Below are 22,408 nucleotides of genomic sequence, written 5' to 3'. Positions count from 1 at the left end.
GATCAACTCATGATCCAATTGAATGGGGCAGCAGGTTCGAGGGGCTGAATGGCCTTCTCTTGTCCCGATGTTCCGATACTGCTCAGCGCGGAGCTGGACGAATGGTAAAAGACATCAGACTAACTCCAGAATGAAAAAACGGGTGTTCAGAAGTCGATACCCTGAGATTGTGGAACGAACTGAACTCCTGCAGCAAAGCCAACAGCTGTCTCTCTGCAATGATAAGATGGGAAGAATTTCAGCAGTCGGCCCGGCTAGCTCAGTCAGTAGAGCATGAGACTCTTAAACTCATGGTCGTGGGTTCGAGCCCCACGTTGGGCGATTTGTGTTCTACTTTTCACACTCGGTGATAAAATTTTTAAAGTGCAACCTCTTGTCTCCAGATTCGAAAGAGGCACAACCCTGAGCTGTGTGAAAGGAAACCGTGAGCGTTGCCAAATATCCACTCCCTATCGATTCTACCTTCTCGTTCCCTCCACATGGGACACGGACAGGTTATCGGTTCAATTGGATTCACCTTTTGTTGTTATTAAAAATGTTGAAGGTCAGAAAATGTAATATTTAGGAGATGCCAACGCTGGAACAATTCGCCTCTCTGATACCTCCTGATCCCCCCTTACCCCATTTGATTCTCCCTGTGCTCCTTATCATCGCTGATACGCTCTGTCTCTTACCTTCTCCGATACCCTCAGAGAGTCCATGATTCACTTTGAACCTTGTCAGCGCCATTCACCTGCTCTGATACCTATTGATTGCCCCTTACACAGATGCGCCCTGAGCCGCCTTACACTCTCCCATACTCGGCAGTCCTTCCCCTCTCTCAGATCTTAAAAACACTCTCTGATGCCATCTGACTGCAGGCTCTCCTCTTTGAGCCCCCTTCCACTCTCTGATGCCCTCTGATAGTACCTTCCCCTTTCTGAGATGCCCTTGCCACAATGGATCGCCACTAAGAAGCGATGAGACGCCCTGAGGCCTTCTCAGAAGCAATTACCGTCCCTGCTATCAAAGTGCGGTGTAACTTCACAGGTGGATCGACCGGTCTGTGTTGAGGATGAGATCAAGAGTTTGATCGGTCGCTGCTGCTTCCGCCTCTGAGAGCTCCATCGGCGGTCGGTACTGATCTTCCTCCCACAAACTGGGTGTGGATGTATGAGTGCGCTGTTGATTTATAAACTTTGGTAGTTTACGTATGACAACGATGTTTATATATGAACTGTGGGTGTATCTCTACGAGTACGATGTTTATATATGAATTGTGGAATGAACAGGAGGGGCAATGCCTCCTGGGGTTATATTTTCTTCCACAATAACACAAAGTAATCGTTGGGTACAGAGCCGAAATAGCTCAGTTGGGAGAGCGTTAGACTGAAGATCTGAAGGTCCTTGGTTCAATCCCGAGTTTCGGCAGTTTTTGTTTGTTTACTTTCTTCTTCCTTGCTTCGATTCTCGGATTTATTTGCAGTGAAATTTAATTCCCGCCACTGAAGGATTGGGGATTGAATAGAGAGACATCAAGAATGGGAATTATTTATATCGTTTGTATTTGGCTGTTATTTCACTGTTACCTTCTGCCTTTTTCTCTTGGTTTTGTCACTCTCGGTGCCTGGTGACAATTTGATTTGTCCGAAACTGATCCATTTTCCACATCTCGGGGCGGTCAGACCCGCTCTGTCTGTCTGTTGCTGCTGATGATCATTAATGGGAACAGGCCGCGAGTTAAACGTTTATCTTCAAATTGGAGAAAGACAAATCAAAAGAAAGACGTGTTTATCCTGCCCAGGGGCAAAGTTACAACGGATGTAATTCAAAAACGGTCCCCGTGAATTTTTCTGTGGATTTTCTTTTTAAAGCTTCGATTTCAAAAGTTATAAAACGCGAAATAAATAAAGTAAATTACAAGAATCGAGTCCGTGATCATTATGTTACAGTATACTCTTTGCAAACGAGTTCACCGTCCATACCAACGGCACATTAGGCTGTTTAATTAATTTTTGTACCTGCAGCGATTTCTGTACTTGGACCCCTAAATCTCTCTGCTCCTCCACAGCACCGAGTTTCTCACCATTTAGAAAATACTCTGATTTATCTTTCTTAGATTTAAAGTGTATGACCTCGGTCTCCCCCACATTGAACACTATTTGCCACAGTTTTGTCCACACACTTAATCTATCAATTCCCACTTTTCAATTTCCTGCTACCATCTGCATTACTTCCTGCGTCACCAGAAGGCTGCGTGTTCAAAACACGGGGTAACCGTTGCCTTTAGAGCTGATAGGGTTCTGTATCGTTCCGGAATGAATGTTTCATCTGCTTTTTCTCAATAAACAGAACCTTGCTCTAAATTCTGTTTCTCTGGATCTCAAATTTGAGCAAATCGTTTCATTTTGCCCTCGACTTTTGATCTTGTGCTGCGGATGAAACTTTTGCAAAGAGGGAGAAGAAGTCCCCAAATCGCCCCACGTGTATCTCAAACGCTTTGGGAAGAAGTTCTGTGTAAACAATCAGGAATTTAAAGGCACCTCAATGACCTGCACTTTCATTGAATGACTTTTTTTCGCCGTTGGAATCGACGAGAAATCGCTGTCGGCTTTCATCTCACTGAAGTGCAGAGTGTGGCCGCCTTGTATCGGTCAACGTGTTAGTGACGAGTTTGGGTTAAGCACGGGTCGCGTTTATTTCTGAAATCTTACCAAGCACCGGGAAAAAGAAACTTAGAATCAAACTGTCCCTGTAAGTGATGAATTGAAGGGAATATCACTCCAAACAGATCTGGACAATGTGCAGCGCAGCCGCACAGGAGTTCCAAATCCACCCTCTCGCCACTCGGCAATCGCATGAACTGAACTTTACTCTGGCCCGTGTCACCGCGCTGAAATCGAGTCTTTCACGGCCACATTTTTTCTTAACATAATAATTACTGGTTTAAGAGTGAAAATTGTCGTCCACTTCACTGTAAGTGCAAGAGACAACTTTGTAGACACCGTGTAGTGTCACAGCCTTGCTGGTTTGTCCTGCTCATTTCATCTCATCTCATTTTCCGCAAACCTGAATATTACTGGAACAGAGAATGGCGAATCACAGCTCAAAAATCAATCCTCTCTTCCACGAGCGGACTGAGTCTTTCAACATACAGGTGTTTAATGGCAAGGTGAGTTTAATTTTCAGAAATAATACAGCACAGATTTTGACTCGTGCAAGCTGCACACATTTTATTTTGGAAAAGTAAACTGATTGGAAGAAAGTTGTTACATTGCGTGCGGCAACCTGAAGCTTTAGCTCGTTGAATTCGTCCTTGAACATTTGCAAGTTCTGTTTCTGTGGCGCAATTGGTTAGCGCGTTTCGCTGCGAACTGAAAAGTTGGTCGTTAGAGGACACGAAGGCAACCTTTTACCTTAACATTCATTGTCTCGCAAATTCTTGGGTTCGAATGTGTGTCTTGTCTGCCAGAAAATGTACCGCAAGCATTGCCAGCTGAGTGCGTCTGATTTTCCACCATTTATTCTGCGGTTGGATAACAGGCATATGAAAAATATCCAAAAAAACGAGGTTGGCTTGAACGAAGTCGGAATACTTCTTGACAGAGAAGGTTCGAAGGTTGCAAGCGAGCTCCTTCACACTGACATGGATATTTCTGCAGTGAGCGACATCAGACTGTTTCCACAATGAATGTCACTCCCTTTATTTTGGAAAAGTGAAATGGTATTCACATTCCGACTGGTTTCAGTTGATTTGTGAGAGATCGCTAAAGGATCAATCTCCGGTGAAGACGGCCTTTTTCTCTCTCTCTGTTGGCCGAATCCAAAATGAAATTGGAGCTGGACTAATCATGCAAGAAATCAGGAATCACTTTAGCAAACAAAATTCGGCCGAAAGCTGGAAGTCTCTCATCCCAAAGGATGTGGATTGAGGCTCAATTCAAATTTTCAAATCTGATATTGATAGATCTTTTTCCGGTTCGGTTACCAAGGGATATGAGTCCAAGGCGGGGAAACATTGATGAATTATTGGTCACTTCATGATCTAATTGAATGAGACAGCAGGTTCGAGGGGCTGAATGGTCTTCTCCTGTAATGAATTTCCTCTCCTGCTCAACGCGGGGCTGGGCGACTGGTAAAAGGCATCAGACTGACTCTAGAATGAAAAGCGGGTGTTCAGATTCAGCCACATTGGGATTGTCGGACAAACTGAACCCCTACAGCAACGTCACCACCTGCCTCTCTGCAATAATAGTATGAGAAGGAGCCCTGCCGCTGGCCCGGCTGGCTCAGTCGGTAAAGCACGAAATTCCTAATCTCAGCGTCTGTGGGTTTAAACCACAGATTGGACGTTTTGTGTTCTATTTTTCACAATGGGTGATGAAAGGTTCAAAGTGCAATCTCTTATCTCCAGTTCATGAAATCCAGTTATTTAAAAAAAAACACTGGGCTGTGTGAAAGGAAACCGTGAGCGTTGCCAAATATCCAGTCCCGCCCGATACTATCTTCTCATTCCCTCCACATGGGACACGGCAGATACCGTTTCAATCGGCTTCATTTTTGCTGTTATTAAAAATGTTGATGCTGAGAAAGTGTAATATTTAAAAGATGCCAACTCTGGATCCATTCGCCTCTCTCATACCTCCTGAGCCCACCTTACCCTCTTTGATTCTCCCTGAGCTCCTTATCTTCTCTGATACCCTCAGAGATTCCATTGTCCTCTTTCAACCTTGTCAGCGCCCATTACATTCTCTGATACCCGCTGGGTGCCCTTCACCCACTGATACTCCCTCAGAGTCCTTAATCTCTCTGATACCCTCTGGCAGTCCTTCCCCTCTCTGAGACCTCAATATATTCTCTGATACCTTCTGATTTTCCCTTCCCCTCTCCGAGCCCCGTTACACTCTCTGATGCCCTCTGGCTGTCCCGTCCCCTCTCTGAGATCCCCTTACACTCTAAGATGCCCTCTGAAAGTTCCTTTTTTCTCTGTGAGACCCCCTTGCCGCCAGTGCATCGCCACTAAGTAGCCATTAGAAGCTCTGAACCCTTCTCAGAAGCAATTACCCTCCCTGATACCCAAGTGCGGTGTAATTTCACAGGTGGATCTACCGGTCTGTGTTAAGGATGAGATCCAGAGTTTGTTCGGTCGCTGTTGCTTCCGCCTTTCCAACTCCGAAAGCTCCACCGGCGGTCGGTACCGATCTTCCTCCTATAAACTGGGTGTGGATTTGTGAGTGCGCTGTTTATATATGAACTGTGGGTGTCTGTATATGAGTGCGATGTTTATATATGAACTGTGGGAGTGTATATATGAGTGTGATGTTTATATATGAACTGTGGGTGTGTCTATATGAGTGTGATGTTTGTATATGAACAATAGGAGTGCATATATGAGTGTGATATTTATATATGATCTGCGGGTGTACATATATGAGTGCGATGTTTATATATGAACTATGGGCGTGTATATATGAGCGTGATGTCTAAGTATGAAATATGGGTGTATATATATGAGTGTGATGTTTATACATGAACTGTGGGTGTGTATATATGAGTGCGATGTTTTTATATGAATTGCGGAATGAACAGGAGGGGCAATTCCGCCTGGGGTTATGTTTTCTTCCAATACAATGACATAAAGTAAAATTTTGATATGGCGCTGAAATAGCTCAGTTGGGAGAGCGTTAGACTGAAGATCTGAAGGACCTTGGTTCAATCCCGAGTTTCGGCAGTTTTTGATTTCGTTTTTTCTTCCTTGCTTCGATTCTCGGATTTATTTTCAGTGAAATTTAATACCCGCCACTGACGGATTGGGGATGGAATAGAGAGACATCAAGGATGAAATTTTCGAAGAGAGGGAAAAGTCCCCAAATCGCTCAACCTGAATCTCAAACGCTTTGGGAAGAAGTTTAGTACAAACAATCAGGAATTTCAAGGCACCTCAGTGACCTGCACTTTCTTTGAATGAGTTTTGTTCGCCTTTGCATTCGACCGTGAAATCGCTCTCGGTTTTCATCTCAATTAACCAGATTGGAGCCGCGTTGTATCTGTCAGCGTGTAAGTGACGAGTTTGGGGTAAGCACCGGTCACCTTTATTTTTGAAATCTCACCAGGCACCAGAGAAAAGGAACTTAGAATCAAACTGTCCCTGTCAGTGATGAATTGAAGGGAATATCGCTACAAGCAGATCTGGACAACTCGCAGTGCAGCCGGACACGAGTTCCAAATCCACCCTCTCGCCACTCGGCAATCGCATTAACTGAACTTTACTCTGACCCAGTGTCACCGCGCTGAAATCAAGTCTTTCTCGGTTAAATTTTTTCTTAATGTCACATTTAATGGTTTAAGAGTGAAAACCGCCGACCGCTTCACTGTAAGTGGAAGAGACCACTTTGTAGACACCGTGTAGTGTCACAGACCTGCTCGTTGGACCTGCTCATTTCAACTCCTCTCATTTTCTGCAAATTTGAATATTACGGGAATCGAGAATGGTGAATCACAGCTGGAAAAATCAATCCTCTCGACTACTGGGGGACTGAGTCTTCCAATATACAGGCATTTAGGGGCAAGGGGAGTTTGATTTTCAGAAATAAGACAGCACAAGCTGCACACCCTTTATGATGGAAAAGTAAACTGATAGTAAGACAGCTGTCATATTGATCGCTGCAAGCTGAAGCTTTCGCTCGGTGACTTACTGATTCAGGATCTACAATGTGATCTCTCTGTGGCGCAAATGGTTAGTGCGTTCGGCTATTTAACTGAAATAAATGGTTCAAAAGGAGGAATCACTGTTAAAGTAAAATTGTTTTCATATTCCGACAGGTTTCAGTTTATTTTTGAAAGATCATTAAAGGATCCTGCTTCGTTGCCTCCGTTAATACCAACAGCTCTAAGCCGCATTTTTTACGCAGCAACAATCTAATCAGTTTTCCGCTGTTCCCCAGCTCCCCGAGTGAGTGAGGCCGTGACAGCAGCAACATTGTCCGGCCCTGCTCTCTCCAATCACCGGCTGCCGACGGAAAGCAGCGAATGCAGTCTCAGACCGAGTTTTGCTGCCCCTCCCTGGGAAACTGGATACCACGGCCCGACCAAACCTCCACATACACAGAGCACGGGCACAGGAAAATCCGGGGAGATTGTATTCTGGTCACTTTGCCTTCCAGCAGGATTTACCGAGAACCAAAGAGAGTGAAACGGTAATTGGGCCCTCGTGAGAAAATCAGGGTCATTAAACTAAAGCTTCTGGAGTCAGGATGACTGAATGGTTTCAGGCAATGCGTTCAGGCGGTAGTTTCCTTTGGAGGTGTGGGTTTGACTCGCACTTCTGACGTTCAGTCCTTTACAATTACAAAGCTATTTTTGTGCCCTCGGCTGGAGGTGATTTTTCTGCTCAGTTGATTTGTTCCTTCCAGAAAACCAACCGGACATCCGTCCCCGGCAGGTTTGTTTTTATTTGTTGTTAGAATGTGTATTGTTGGGGGTCAGCAGAACACGGCCCGTGGAATCAATCCACTGTGGCATTGAGCAGTATTGGCCAATACCATAGACAATAGCCTCATCTGGCTAAATGGGAATCCAGAAGTAGTTAACTGCAATTGCGATTATTAAATAAAAAAATGAGTAATGGGCACAGACTTTGTGACTGTGATCTCAACACTAAAATTCGCATGACGTATGCATGTGAACTTTAAACCTTTCTTGTTTTGTTGATAAAATTGTAAGATGGGAAGCAGAGTGTGCGAGTGTTTTGATCGTTGTGAGGAATTTACTTCCTCGGGTACTGAATGGTGGGAGATGTGTGTTATGAGATATAAACATATGAAGTACATCTCACTGTATATTGTGTGTGTGTAAAATGTTTTCTACTTAAATCCCTTCATGTGGCTCAAAGGATATCGCCAAAGCCACACCTGCAGCTTGTCAGCAATTTCTATCGGATCACACTGGCATAGAGCATGGCCGAGTTTTATTTATATTCGTTCATGGGATGTGGGCGCCGCTGGCGAGGCCGGCATTTATTGCCCATCCCTAATTGCCCTTGAGAAGGTGGTGGTGAGCCGCCTTCTTGAACCGCTGCAGTCTGTGTGGTGACGGTTCTCCCACTGTGCTGTTCGGAAGGGAGTTCCAGGATTTTGACCCAGCGATGATGAAGGAACGGCGGTATATTTCCAAGTCGGGATGGTGTGTGACTTGGAGGGGAACGTGCAGGTGGTGTTGTTCCCATGTGCCTGCTGCTCTTGTCCTTCTAGGTGGTAGAGGTCGGTGTGCAGTCGCACCCCCAGCTTTGGAAGATAGCGAAACTTTACACTGGCTGCACGAAGCAAGTAACAGCTCTTGGTTGATCCAGATGCATGATTCTCGCTGAGGGGCTTCAGTTGATTAATATCCGAAAGTTCAACGTTCAAATGCCCGATGAGCCTTGATGTCCCACTAATTTGAGTGAAAAGACAGCAATTGGCATCTGACATCTTTTCAGTATTGCTGTTGGTAGGATTGAATTACATGCAGAGCATGTTTGAGCTCCAGAGGACAGAGTGCTGAGGTTCCCATGGCGCAACACATGTAAAGTAAATAAAATGTCTCCAGATGATGAAGAGATTGATGCTGAATGTGAATTTCCCCCAGGTCAGGCGGTCTCATTGATATTAGATGACGGGATAAAGAACGACATATCGAAGTTTGCCGATGGCCCCAAAATGGGGAGCGTTGTAAGCAGTGTAGATGAACGCATAACATTCCAGAGAAACATTAATATAATAAATGAATGGCCAAAACCGTGGCAAATGGATTTCAATTTTGGCAAGTGTGAGGTCATCCACTTTGGACTTCACAAAGATAGATCAGAATACTTTACAAAAGGTGAAAAATTCGAAACTGTGGAGTTCCAAAGGAACTTAAGTGTCCATGTACATAGATCAATAACATTTCATGGACAGGTGCAGGAAATAATAAAATAGGCTAATAGAATGGTGGCTATATATTTAGAGGACGAGAATACAAGGAAATAGACGTTGTTCCAGAGCGACACAAAGCTCTGGTTGGACCACACCTGGAGTACTGTGTTCAGTTCTGGGCACCGCACCTTAGGAAGGATACACTGTCCTTGGACGGAGTGCAGTGTAGATTTACTGGAATGATACCTGGACTCTTAGCGTTAAATTGCGAGGAGAGATTACACAAACTATGGTTGTCTTCCCTGCAATTTAGTAGATTAAGGGCTGATGTGATCGAAATTATCAAGATATTAAGAGGAACTGATGGGGTAGTGAGATAGAAACTATTTCCGCTCGATGGGGTGTCTAGGACTTGGGAGCACAGCCTAAACATTAGAGTCAGGACTTTCAGGAGTGAAGTTAGGACACACTTCGACAAGCAAAGGGAGGTAGAAATGTTGAAGTCTCTTCCTCAAACGGCAGTTGATGCGAGCACAATTATTAATTTCAAACCCGTGATTTATAGCTTTTTGTTAACCAAAGGTATTGAGAGATCTGGGGCTAAGGAGGGTACAGGGAGTTCGGTCACAATCAGCCATGAGCTCATTGAATTGCGGAACAGGCTGGAAGGACCAAACACCACACTCCTGTTCCGAAGTTCCTTCTTGGTGCAGAATGCAAAATGATCGTGCATTGGCCGGGAATCGAACCCGGGTCTCCCGCGTGGAAGGCGAGAATTCAACCCCTGAACTACAAATGCAGGCTCCTGCAAGCATTCCATGTTTCTGTATGGAATCCTGTCTCAACAAACATGCCGTTTGCAGCTGCGATGGCCAAGTGGTTAAGGCTGTGGTCTCAAAACTCCAGTGGGGTTTTCCTGCCTCGGTTTGAATTCGGCTCGCAGTGCTACGGTTTAAATATTTCTTCAATGCTCAAATACATTAAATTGCATTAAATGACCGCATTTACCTCTCTCCCAGCATGAGAGATACTTCAACGTGGCCGGTGCTTTTAATTGGGCATCCAATCTTTTCTTTCAAGATTTCAAGACCGAGAAGGAATCTTTCCCAATCTGTAACTTAAATTCTGCTAGTTTTCAAAACCTGACATTTATATTCTTTACATGCATCTCTCTATCTTTCCCTGTCTCTGTCTCTTGTCTCTCTGTGTGACCCCTGATGGACTTCTCAGACTTCCTTGAACGGCGAAGGCAGATCTCACTGCAACACCAGCAGAGAAGTGTAAAAAAAGGCACTGAGACGGTAGGAAAAGTAAAGGTGCAACCCAGCTGCTGCAGCTAATGTCTACACACTTATATACCTTCGCTCTCACAGTGAAACAAAGCACCAATTTTATTAAAGTATACTTATGGTAGAGTGTATATTATCACGATGCCGAGACAGACGGCAATCATATCATAGAATCATAGAAAGTTAGGCGAAAGAAGGAAGCCATTCTGCACATCGTGCCTGTGCCGGCCGAAAAATCTGTACCGAGCCTCATCCCACTTTCCAGCGTTTGGTCCCTAATCCTGTTGGTTACGGATCTTCACGTGCATTTTGAAGTTTTTATTTTTCAATGCGATGAGGGTTTCTGTCTCTCCCACCCTGTCAGGGAGTGAGTTCCAGACCCCCACCACCCGCTGGGTGGAAGACAATTTCCCTCTGCTCCACTCTAATCCTTCTACCAATTACCTTAAATCTCTGCCCCCTTTTTATTGATCTCCCTGCGAAGTGAAACAGGTCCTTCCTTTCCACTCTATCGAGCCCCGTCATCATTTTATACACCTCAATTAAATCCCCCCTCCGCCTCGTCGGTTCCAGAGAAAACAACCCCAGCCTATCCAATCTATCCTCGGAGCCAAAATTCTCCAGTCCAGCAACATCGTTGTAAATCTCCTCTGTACCCTCTCTAGTGCACTCACATCTTTCCTCTAATGTTGTGACCATAACTGTACGCAGTATTCTTGCTCTGGCCTAACTAGTGTTCTATTCATTTCTCGAATAACTTCCCTGCTCTTACATTCTATGCCTCTGCTATTAAAGCCAAATATCCTGTATGCCTTTTTAACCACCTTAACTACCTCTCCTCTTACCTTCAGGGATCTGTGGACATGCACTCCAAGGTCCCTCTTTTCATCGACACCTTTCAGTATCCTCCAAAGCAATGTAGTTTCAGAGCAACCAATTCTGAATCGTCTTACTTGATAATACAAGTCGTACAGATGAAACCAATTTAGTAAAGGGAAACTAATATTGGTGACAGAAAATAGTTAGTGCACAACTTGATATTCCTGCTCACCGGAATAGAAAACGAGATTGGATGGATAGATGAGGTCTGAAAGGATGGCCGATCGGCTTTGGAAGACAGCGAAACTTTACATTGGCTGCACGAAGCAAGTCGCAGCGCCTGGTTGATCTGGATGCATGATTCCCGCTGAGGGGATCCAGTTGATTAATATTCGAGAAGTTCCGGGTTCAAATCCCCGATGAGCCTTGCTGTCCCACTACTTTGAGTGAAAAGACACCAATTGGCTTCTGACATCTTCTCAGTATTGCTATTGGTAGGATTGAATTACATGCAGAGCATGTTTGAGCTCCAGAGGACTGAGTGCTGAAGTTCTCAAGGTGCAACACATGTGAAGTTAATAAAATGTCTCAAGATGATGAAGAGATTGATACTGAATGTGAATTTCCCCCAGTTCAGGCGGTCTCATTGATATTAAATGACGGGCTAGAGGACGACATATCGAAGTTTGCCGATGGCCCCAAAATGGGCAGCGGTGTAAGCATTGTAGATGAAAGCATAACATTCCAGAGAGACATTAATATAATCAATGAATGGCCAAAACCGTGGCAAATGGATTTCAAGTTTGCAAGTGTGAAGTCATCCACTTTGGACCACACAAAGATAGATCAGAATACTTTATAAAAGGTGAAAAATTCGAATCTGTGGAGTTCCAAAGGAGCTGAGGTGTCCATGTTCACAGATCAATAACATGTCATGGACAGGTACAAGAAATAATCAAAAAGGCTAATGGAATGGTGGCCTATATATTTAGACGACGAGAATACAAGGGAATAGACATTATGCTGCAGCTACACAAAGCTCTGGTTGGACCACACCTGGAGTACTGTGTTCAGTTCTGGGCACCGCACTTTGGGAAGGATATACTGTCCTTGGAGGGAGTGCAGTGTAGATTTACTGGAATGATTTCTGGACTCGAAGCGTTAAATTACGAGCAGAGATAAAACAAACTATGGTTGTATTCCCTGAAATTTAGTAGATTAAGGGCTGAAGTGATCGAAATTATCAAGATATTAAGAGCAACTTTTGGGGTAGTTACATCGGAACTATTTCCGCTCGTTGTGGTGTCTCGGACTTGGGGGCATAGCCTAAACATCAGAGTCAGGACTTTCAGGAGTGAAGTTCGGACACACTTCGACAAGCAAAGGGAGGTAGAAATGTTGAAGTCTCTTCCTCAAACGGCAGTTGATGCGAGCACAATTGTTAATTTAAAACCCGTGATTTATAGATTTTTGTTTTCCAAAGGTATTGAGAGATATGGGACTGAGGCGGGTTCAGGGAGTTCGGTCATAAATCAGCCATGATCTCATTGAATTGTGGAACAGGCTGGAAGGACAAAATACCACAACCCTGTTCCAAAGTTTCTCCTTGGTGCACAATGATGATACATTGACCGGGAATCGAACCCGGGTCTCCCGCGTGGCAGGCGAGAATTCTACCCCTGAACCACCAATGCTGGCTTCTGCAACACCTGCATGTTTCTAAATGGAATCCTCTCTGAACGAACATGCCGTTTACATCTGCGATGGCCGAGTGGTTGAAGCTGTGGTCTCAAAACTCCAAAGGGGCTCTCCTGCCGAGGTTTGAATTCGGCTTGCAGTGCTGCGGCTTAAAGATCTCTTCAATGCTCAAATACATTAAATGGAATTAATTGACCGCATTTACCTCTCTCCCAGCATGAGAGATACTTCAAAGTGGCCGGTGCTTTTAATCGGGCGTCCAATCTTCTCTTCTGAGATTTCCAGACCCGAGAAGGAATCTTTCCCAATCTGTAACTTAAATTCTGCTAGTTTGCAAAACCTGACATTTGTACTCTTTATTTTCTTTGCATGATTCTCTCTATCTTTCCCTGTCTGTCTCTCTTGTCTCTCTGTGTGACCCTTGATAGGACTTCTCAGACTTCCTTGAACGGCGAAGGCTGATCTCACCTGCAACACCAGCAGAGAAGGGTAAAAAAACGCACTGAGACGGTTGGAAAAGTAAAGGTGCAACCCAGCTGCTGCAGCTATTGTCCACACACTTCTGTCTCTTCGCTCTCACATTGAAACAAAGCACCAATTTGATTAAAGTATACTTATGGTAGAGTGCATGTTATCACGATGCCGAGACAGACGGCAATCATAACATAGAATCACAGAAAGTTAGGCGAACGAAGGAAGCCATTCTGCACATCGTGCCAGTGCCGACCTAAAAAATCAGTATTGAGCCTTGTCCCCCTTTCCAGCGTTTGGTCCCTAATCCTGTTGGTTACGGATCTTCACGTGCGTATTGATGTTTTTATTTTTCAATGCGATGAGCGTTTCTGCATCTCCCACCCTTTCTGGCAGTGATTTCCAGACCCCCACCGCCCAATGGATGGAAAAAATATCTTCCGCTCCCCGCTAATCCTTCTACCAATTATCCTAGATCCATGCACCCTGATTATTGACCTCCCTGCTAAGGGAAATAGGTTCTTGCTATCCACTCTATCTAGGCCCACCATAATTTATACACTTCAATTAAATCTCCCAACAGCCTCATCAGTTCCAAACCGAACAACCTGAGCCTTTCCAATCTAATCTCATAGCTAACATTCTCATGTTCTGGCAACAGTGTCGTTAATTTCCTCTGTACCCTCTCTAGTGCAATCACATCTTTCCTGTCAAGTGGTGACCACAACTTTACGCAGTATACTTGCTGTGGCCTAACTATTGTTTTATAAATTTCTACCATAACCTCCCTGCTCTTACATTATATGCATCGGTTAATAAAGGAAAGTATCCTGTATGCATTTTTAACCACATTAACTACCTGCCCACTTACCTTCAGGGATCTGTGGACATGCACTCCAAGGTCCCTCTTTTCATCTACAGCTGTCAGTATCCTCCAAAGCAATGTAGTTTCAGAGCAACTAATTCTGAAACGTCTTGCTTGATAATAAAAGTCGGACAGACGAAACCAATTTAGTAAAGGGAAACTAATATTGGCGACAGGAAATAGTTATTGTACAGCTTGATGTTGGTGCACACCGGAATGGAAAACGAGATTGGATGGACAGAAGAGGTCTGAAAGGATGGCCGATCGGCTTTGGAAGACAGCGAAACTTTACACTGGCTGCACGAAGCAAGGAACAGCGCCTGGTTGATCAAGATGTCTGATTCTCGCTTCGGGACGTTAGTTAATTAAAGTCCGAGAAGTTCCGCGTTCAAATCCCGGATAAGCCTTGCTGTACCATTAATTTGGGTGAAAAGACACCAACTGGCTTCTGACATCTTCTCAGAATTGCTGTTGGTAGAATTGAATTACATGCAGAGCATGTTTGAGCTTCAGAGGACAGAGTGCTGAAGTTCCCAAGGCGCAACACATGTAAAATAAATAAAATGTCTCAAGATGATGAAGAGATTGATGCTGAATGTGAATTCCCCGAGTTCAGGCGGTCTCATTGATATTAGATGACGGGTTAGAGAACGACATATCGAAGTTTGTGGATGGCCCCAAAATGGGGAGCGTTGTAAGCAGTGTAGATGAACGCATAACATTCCAGAGAGACATTAATATCATAAATGAATGGCCAAAAGCATGGCAAATGGATTTCAATTTTAGCAAGTGTGAGGTCATCCACTTTGGACTTCACTAAGATAGATCAGAATACTTTACAAAAGGTTCAAAAATTCGAAACTGTGAAGTTCCAAAGGATCCATGTAGATAGATCAATAATGTGTCATGGACAGGTACAGGAAATAATCAAAAATTCTAATGGAATGTTGGCCGATATATTTAGAGGACGAGAAAACAAGGGAATGGACATTATTCTACAGCGACACAAAGCTCTGGTTGGACCACACCTGGAGTACTGTGTTCAGTTCTGGACACCGCACCTTAGGAAGGATATACTGTCCTTGGAGGGAGTGCAGTGTAGATTTACTGGAATGATACCTGGACTGTAAGCGTTAAATTACGAGGAGAGATTACACAAACTATGGTTGTATTCCCTGCAATTTCGTAGATTAAAGGCTGATATGATCGAAATTATCAAGATATTAAGAGGAACTGATGGGTTAGTTACATAGAAACTATTTCCGCTCGTTGGGATGTCTAGGACTTGGGGGCATAGCCTAAACATTAGAGTCAGGACTTTCAGGAGTGAAGTTCGGACACACTTCGACAAGCAAAGGGAGGTAGAAGTGTGGAAGTCTCTTCCACAAACGGCAGTTGATGCGAGCACAATTGTTAATTTCAAACCTGTGATTAAAAGATTTTTGTTAACCAAAGGTATTTCGAGATAAGGGACTAAGGCGGGTATAGGGAGTTCGGTCACAACTCAGCCATGATCTCATTGAGTTGCGGAACAGACTGGAAGGACCAAACACCACACTCCTGTTCCGAAGTTCCTCCTTGGTGCAGAATGCAAAATGATCATGCATTGGCCGGGAATCGAACCCGGGTCTCCCGCGTGGCAGGCGAGAATTCTACCCCTAAACCACCAATGCTGGTTTTTGCAGCAGTTGCATGTTTCTGAATGGAATCCTGTCTGAACGAACATGCCGTTGACAGCTGGGATGGCCGAGTGTTCAAAGCTGTGGTCTCAAAACTCCAATGTGGTTTTCCTGCCTCGGTTTGAATTCTGCTCGAAGCGCTCCTGTTCCAAGATCTCTTCAATGCTCAAATACATTAATTGGAATTAATTGACCGCATTCACCTCTCTCCCAGCATGAGAGATACTTCAACGTGGCCGGTGCTTTTAATTGGGCGTCCAATCTTCTCTTCCAAGATTTCAAGAGGGAGAAGCAATATCTCCCAATCTGTAACTTAAATTCTGCTAGTTTGCATAACCTGACATTTATACTCTTTATTTTCTTTGCATGCATCTCTCTATCTTTCCCTGTCTCTGTCTCTTGTCTCTCTGTTTGACCCCTGATGGCTTCTCAGGCTTCCTTGAACGGCGAAGGCTGATCTCACCTGCAACACCAGCAGAGAAGGGTAAAAAAAGGGACTGAGACGGCAGGTAAAGTAAAGGTGCAACCCAGCTGCTGTCGCTAATGCTTACACACTTATGTCTCTTCGCTCTCACAATGAAACAAAGCACCAATTTGATTAAAGCATACTTATGGTAGAGTGTATGTTATCACGATGCCGAGACAGACGGCAATCATATCATAGAATCCGAGAAAGTGAGGCCACAGAAGGAAGCCATTCTGCACATCGTGCCTGTGCCGGCCGAAAAATCGGTACCGAGCCTCATCTCACTTTCCAGCGTTAGGTCCCTAATCTTGTAGGTTACGGATCTTCAGGTGCATACTGAAGTTTTTATTTTTCAATGCGCCTCTCCCACCCTTTCAGGCAATGATTTCCCGACCACCACCGCCCACTGGGTGGGAAATGTATCTTCCGCTGCCCTCTAATCCTTCGACCAATTATCTTAGATCTATGTCTCCTGATTATTGACCTCCCTGCTAAGGGAAATATGTTCTTGCTATCCACTCTATCCAGGCCCGTCATAATTTTATACACCTAAATTAAATCTCCCGACAGCCTCATCAGTTCCAAAGCGAACAACCCCAGCCTATCCAATCTATCCTCATAGCTAAAATTCTCCAGTTCTGGCAACATTGTCGTAAATCTCCTCTGTACCATCTCTAGTGCAATCACACCTTTCCTGTAATGTGGTGACCACAACTGTACGCAGTATTCTTGCTGTGGCATAACTATTGTTTTATAAATTTCTAACATAACACGCCTGCTCTTTTATTTTATGCCTCTGCTAATAATGGAGAGAAACCGTTGTGACTTCTCAACCACCTTATCTACCTGTTCTGCTACCTTCTGGGATCTGTGGACATGCACTCCAACGTTCCGATGTTCATCTGCATCTCTCAGTCTCCTCCCAAGCAATGTAGTTTCAGAGCAACTAATTCTGAAACATCTTACCAAATAATTCAAGTCGTACAGTCGAAACCAATTTGGTAAAGGGATGCTGATACTGGTCACTGGAAGTAGTTAATGTACAACTTGATATTGCTGTGCACCAGAATAGAAAACGAGATTGGATGGACAGAAGAGGTTTGAAAGGATGGCCGATCGGCAGTGGGAGGCAGCGCACATTTCAAATGGCTGCACGACATCACTGGCAGCGGTTCGTGGGTCCAGGGGTATGATTCTCGCTTCGAGATTTGCGTTAAATGATATTCGCGGCATCTCAGCTTCAAATCCCGCACGACCCCTCCTGTCTCAATGCTTTTCGTGAAAAATCAGCAATTAGCTTCCGGCATCTTTTCGGTGTTGCTGTTGGGAGAATTGAATTATATCCAGAGAATGTTTGAGCTCCAGAGGACAGGATACGGAAGTTTCCAAGGCGCAACACACGTGAAGGAGCGGGTGAGTGGGACGAACTGGATCGCTCTGACAATGAGCCCGCACGGGCTCGATGGGCCGAATAGCCTCCTTCTGTTTTGTAATCATTTTATGAATGTATGATTCTATGTATTCTCTTTATTTTCTTTGCATGCATTTCTCTATCTCTCCCTGTCTCTCGTATTGTCCCCTGATGGACTTCTCAGGCTTCCTGAAACGGCGATGCCTGATCGAACCTGCAACACCAGCAGAGATGGTTAAAGAAAGATTGAGGCGGTAGGAAAATAAAGGTGCAACCTCGCTGCTGCAGCCAATGTCTTCACATTAATGTTTTATTCGTTCATGGGATGTGGGCGTCGCTGGCGAGGCCGGCATTTATTGTCCATCCCTAATTGCTCTTGAGAAGCTGGTGGTGAGCCGCCTTCTTGAACTGCTGCAGTCCGTGTGGTGAAGGTTTTCCCACAGTGTTGTTAGGAAGGGAGTTCCAGGATTTTGACCAAGCGACGATGAAGTAACGGCGATATAATTCCAAGTCGAGATGGTGTGTGACTTGGAGCGGAACGTGCAGGTGGTGTTGTTCCCATGTGCTTCTCGGTGGTAGAGGGTGTGGGTTTTGGAGGTGCTGTCGAAGAAGCCTTGGCGAGTTGCTGCAGTGCATCCTGTGGACGGTACACACTGCAGCCACTGTGCGCAGGTGGTGAAGGGAGTGAATGTTTGGGGTGGAGGATACGGTGCCAATCAAGCGGCCTGCATTGTCCTGGATGGTGTCGAGCTTCTTGAGTGTTGTTGGAGCTGCACTCCTTCAGGCAAGGGGAGAGTATTCCATCACACTCCTGACTTGTGCCTTGTAGATGATGGAAAGGCTTTGGGGAGTCAGGAGGTGAGTAACTCGCCGCAGAATACCCAGCAGCTGACCTGCCCTCGTAGCCACAGTATTTATATGGCTGGCCCAGTTAATTTTCTGGTCAATGTTGACCCCCAGGATTTTAATGGTGGCGGATTCGGCGATTGTAATGCCGTTGAATGTCAAGGGGAGGTGGCTAGACGCTCTCTTGTTGGAGATGGTCATTGCCTGGCACTTGTCTGGCGCGAATATTACTTGCCACTTATGAGCCCAAGCATGGATGTTGGCCAGGTCTTGCTGCATGCGGGCTCGGACTACTTCATTATTTGAGGGGTTGCGAATGGAACTGAACACTGTGCAATCATCAGCAAACATCCCCATTTCTGACCTTATGATGGAGGGAAGGTCATTGATGAAGCAGCTGAAGATGGTTGGGCCCAGGACACTGCCCTGAGGAACTCCTGCAGCAATGACCTGGGGCTGAGATGATTGGCCTCCAACAACCATTATCATCTTCCTTTGTGTTCGGTGTGACTCCAGCCACTGGAGAGTTTTCCCCCTGATTCCCATTGACTTCAATTTTACGAGGGCTCCTTGGTGTCACACTCGGTCAAATGCTCTCTTGATGTCAAGGTTATTCACTCTCACCTCACCTCTGGAATTCAGCTCTTTTATCCATGTTTGGACCCAGGCTGTAATGAGGTCTGGAGCCGAGAGGACCTGGCGGAACCCAAACTGAGCATCGTTGAACAGGTTATTGGTGAGTAAATTCCGCTTGATAGGACTGTCAACGACACCTTCCATCACTTTGCTGATGATTGAGAGGAGACTGGTGGGGCGGTAATTGGCCGGATTGGATTTGTCCCGTTGTTTTGGACAGGACATATTTGGGCAATTTTCCACGTTGTCAGTTAGATGCCAGTGTTGTCGCTGTACTGGAACAGCTTGGCGAGAGGCGCAGCTAGTTCTGGAGCACAAGACTTCAGTACTGCAGCCGGAATGTTGTCGGGGCCCACAGCCTTTGCTGTATCCAGTGCACTTAGCCGTTTCTTGATAACACGTGGAGTCAATCGAATTAGCTGAAGACTGGCTGCTATGAATATGGGGAGGAGGCCGTGATGGATTCATCCACTGACACTTCTGGCTGCAAACGCATACAGCCTTGTCTTTTGCACTCACGTGCTGCACTCTGCCATCATTTAAGGATGGGGATGTTTACAGAGTTTGCCGAGCCTCCTCCTCCCGTTAGTTGTTTCATTGTCCACAACCATTCACGATTGATTGTGGCAGGACTGCAGAGCTTTGATCTGATCCATTGGTTGTAGAATCGCTTAGCTCTAATCTATAGCATGTTGTTTCCGCTGTTCAGCATGCATTTACTCCTGAGTTGTAGCTTGACCAGGTTGGCACCTCATTTTGAGGTACACCTAGTGCTGTTACTGGCATGCTCTTCTACACTCCTCATTGAACCAGGGTTGATACCCTGGCTTGTTGGTAGAGTGAGGAATATGCCGGGCCATGAAGTTACAGATTGTGCTGGAATACAATTGTGCTGCTGCAGGATGGCCACACTGCACCTCATGGAATGCCCAGTTTTGAGCTGCTGGATCTGTTCTGAATCTATCCCATTTAGCACGGTGGTAGTGCCACACAACACGTTGGATGGTCTCCTCAGTGCGATGACAGGACTTCGTCTCCAAGAGGAATATGCAGTGGTCACTCCTACCAATACTGTCATGGACAGATGCATTTGCGACAGGAAGATTGGTGAGGACGAGGTCAAGTTGGTTTTTCCCTCGTATTGGTTCATTCACCATCTGCCGTCGGCCCAATCTTGCAGCAATGCCCTTCAGGCCTCGGCGATTAGTGGTGCTACCGAGCCACCTTTGGTGATGAACATTGAAATCCCCCAGCTACCCTCAGTGCTTCCTCCAATTGGTGTTCAACATTGAGGAGGACTGATATCAGCTGCTGAGGGCTTGTCAGTAGGTGGTTTCACTTTCCCATGTTTGACCTGATGCCATGAGGTCCACAGTCAATGTTGAACACTCCCATCCTGACTGCAAATCACTCTACCGCCACTGTCTGGTCGGTCTGTCCTGCCGGTGGGACAGGACATACCCAGGGATGGTGATGGAAGAGTCTGCGGACTTTGGCTGAAAAGTATGATTCTGTGAGTGTGGCTATGTCAGGCTGCTGCTTGACAAGTCTGTGGGACAGCTCTCCCAATTTTGGCACAAGTCCCCAGATGTTCGTGAGGAGGACTTTGCAGACTCGACTGGGCTTGGTTTGAGCCTTTGTCGTGTGCGGTGCCTGGTGGCCCGTCCGGTTTTATTAAGACTTTTTTGTTAATCGAGATTTTACAACTGAGTGGTTTGCCAGGCCATTTTAGAGGGCAATTAGGAATGAACCACATTGGTCGCTGTGGGTCTGGAGTCACATAGAGGCCAGACTGGGTAAGGAAGGCAGGTTTCCTTCCCTGAAGGGCATGAGTAAACCGGATGGGTTTTTACAACAATCCGGTTGTTTCATGGCCACCATTACTGATACTGGTATTTTAATTCCAACTTTTATTTTTCATGAATTGAATTTCTCCAGCTGTCATGGCGGGATTATGAACTCGTGACCCCGGATTCTGAGTTCAGGTCTCTGGCTTATTAGCCACTTAACATAACCACTATGCTACTGTATCTCTTCGCGCTCCACTAAGTCACTCTCTTTTCATTCCTCTTATTTCGTGCTTTTTCTTTCTGCCTCCAGCACCTTTGTCTGTATCCTGTTATTGTTCTCTCATGTGTCTCTGCTGGATGATCCAAAATTCAGACCTGTCGCTTCTTCCAGCATTTTCTTCCTTCCACAATCATCGTCCATTTCATTGAGACTTTCCTGCGGCCTTGCCAACTGTAACATTCACTTTCACATTCTTACGCCTTTAAGTTTGCTCCACATCGACCGCTGTTTCTCGGGGGCACATGTCCCGCTCGCACCAATGTTCATTTGTGCCTTGAAACCAATCGATACATTTCGATCTGCGTGACTGTTCCAGAGACAAGCACGAAGAAAGCAGGGCTGGCATTCGGAAGGACAGCGGCATACTTTTCCGTGAAATTTCCATGGGGTATCTTGTGACACGGGGGATGTTAACTGAAGAACTGGGTTTTGTTTTCATGGTCGTTGGCGCTTTTGCCCGAGCAGTTGATGTGCGGGAGAGACGGGCGGCGCGACATAGCTGCGAATGACAGCTGAAAGGTGCACTTTTGTCAGTCTGGGCGGTACAGTAAGACCGGAAATGTTCCGCTTGATCTTAATAGGTCTGTGGAAATGTCCGATTGAAAAGGAATGAGGTGAAATGAGAAGCGCGGGAATGGTGAAAAAGTGTCGATGACAGGAGGTTGGCCGTGAGCGAAAGGTCCTTTGAATGTCCGGCGCGGAGGGGATTTTGTTCAGAAACGACAGACTTTAAAGCGTGTGGGGAAAGTGAAGTGCGAGCTTTGTCCTTGGCTCAAACTGGGTGTTTTCAGGAAAACAGCCATTGTGAATTCACAAAAATGAAAACAGAAAATGCTGGTAAGGTTTCAGCCCTCTGAACTTTTTCATCAGAAATCAGTTGCCTGCTATGTCGGAGATTAGCTTAACTGTCTAAGATGCTGGAGTCAATTTTTCGATTATGTGGGTTCGAATCTCATCTCTGCCACAATTAATAAAGCTGTTTATTTTGGCCGCCTCACCTCAAAATCTTCTTTCCAAAGAAGCGCGTTTCCGCATTGCTGGCTGACATCTGTTTGCACAAATCAGCAAAGTCTGAATTGCCACCCACAATGTTTCTTGCACGGAGGTGTTGGGAGTGTCAGGGGTGATCTCGGTGAAATATCAATCAAAGTGCGCAATGGTTCCCTGGTAAACGAGATATCTCTTATGGTGAGCATAAGATGAAAGATATGTACCATAATTATGTATTTCTTCTTTGCATCACACTAGGATTTATTATCAGGGAATGGACATGAGCAGGTCGATT

The 22,408-nt window shown here is 45.3% G+C and overlaps 6 non-coding genes across 6 annotated transcripts; 3 read left to right on the top strand and 3 right to left on the bottom strand.

Annotated features, from left to right (window-relative positions):
* The first annotated feature begins 248 nt into the window (after nucleotides 1-248).
* trnak-cuu (transfer RNA lysine (anticodon CUU)) lies at nucleotides 249-321 on the top strand. Its single transcript has one exon. It is a non-coding gene; the product is annotated as a tRNA-Lys (tRNA).
* Nucleotides 322-1,337: 1,016 nt separating this feature from the next.
* Nucleotides 1,338-1,410, top strand: trnaf-gaa (transfer RNA phenylalanine (anticodon GAA)). The gene has a single exon. It is a non-coding gene; the product is annotated as a tRNA-Phe (tRNA).
* Nucleotides 1,411-5,637: 4,227 nt separating this feature from the next.
* trnaf-gaa (transfer RNA phenylalanine (anticodon GAA)) lies at nucleotides 5,638-5,710 on the top strand. Its single transcript has one exon. It is a non-coding gene; the product is annotated as a tRNA-Phe (tRNA).
* Nucleotides 5,711-9,601: 3,891 nt separating this feature from the next.
* On the bottom strand, nucleotides 9,602-9,672 carry trnag-ucc (transfer RNA glycine (anticodon UCC)). The gene has a single exon. It is a non-coding gene; the product is annotated as a tRNA-Gly (tRNA).
* Nucleotides 9,673-12,604: 2,932 nt separating this feature from the next.
* Nucleotides 12,605-12,675, bottom strand: trnag-gcc (transfer RNA glycine (anticodon GCC)). Its single transcript has one exon. It is a non-coding gene; the product is annotated as a tRNA-Gly (tRNA).
* Nucleotides 12,676-15,617: 2,942 nt separating this feature from the next.
* On the bottom strand, nucleotides 15,618-15,688 carry trnag-gcc (transfer RNA glycine (anticodon GCC)). The gene has a single exon. It is a non-coding gene; the product is annotated as a tRNA-Gly (tRNA).
* Nucleotides 15,689-22,408: the final 6,720 nt, after the last annotated feature.

The sequence above is a fragment of the Heptranchias perlo genome, chromosome 20 (genome assembly GCF_035084215.1).
Source record: "Heptranchias perlo isolate sHepPer1 chromosome 20, sHepPer1.hap1, whole genome shotgun sequence".
Classification (NCBI taxonomy): Eukaryota; Metazoa; Chordata; class Chondrichthyes; order Hexanchiformes; family Hexanchidae; genus Heptranchias; species Heptranchias perlo.
Note: the sequence above shows the minus strand (reverse complement) of the source record. Positions and strands in the feature narration are given on the sequence as shown.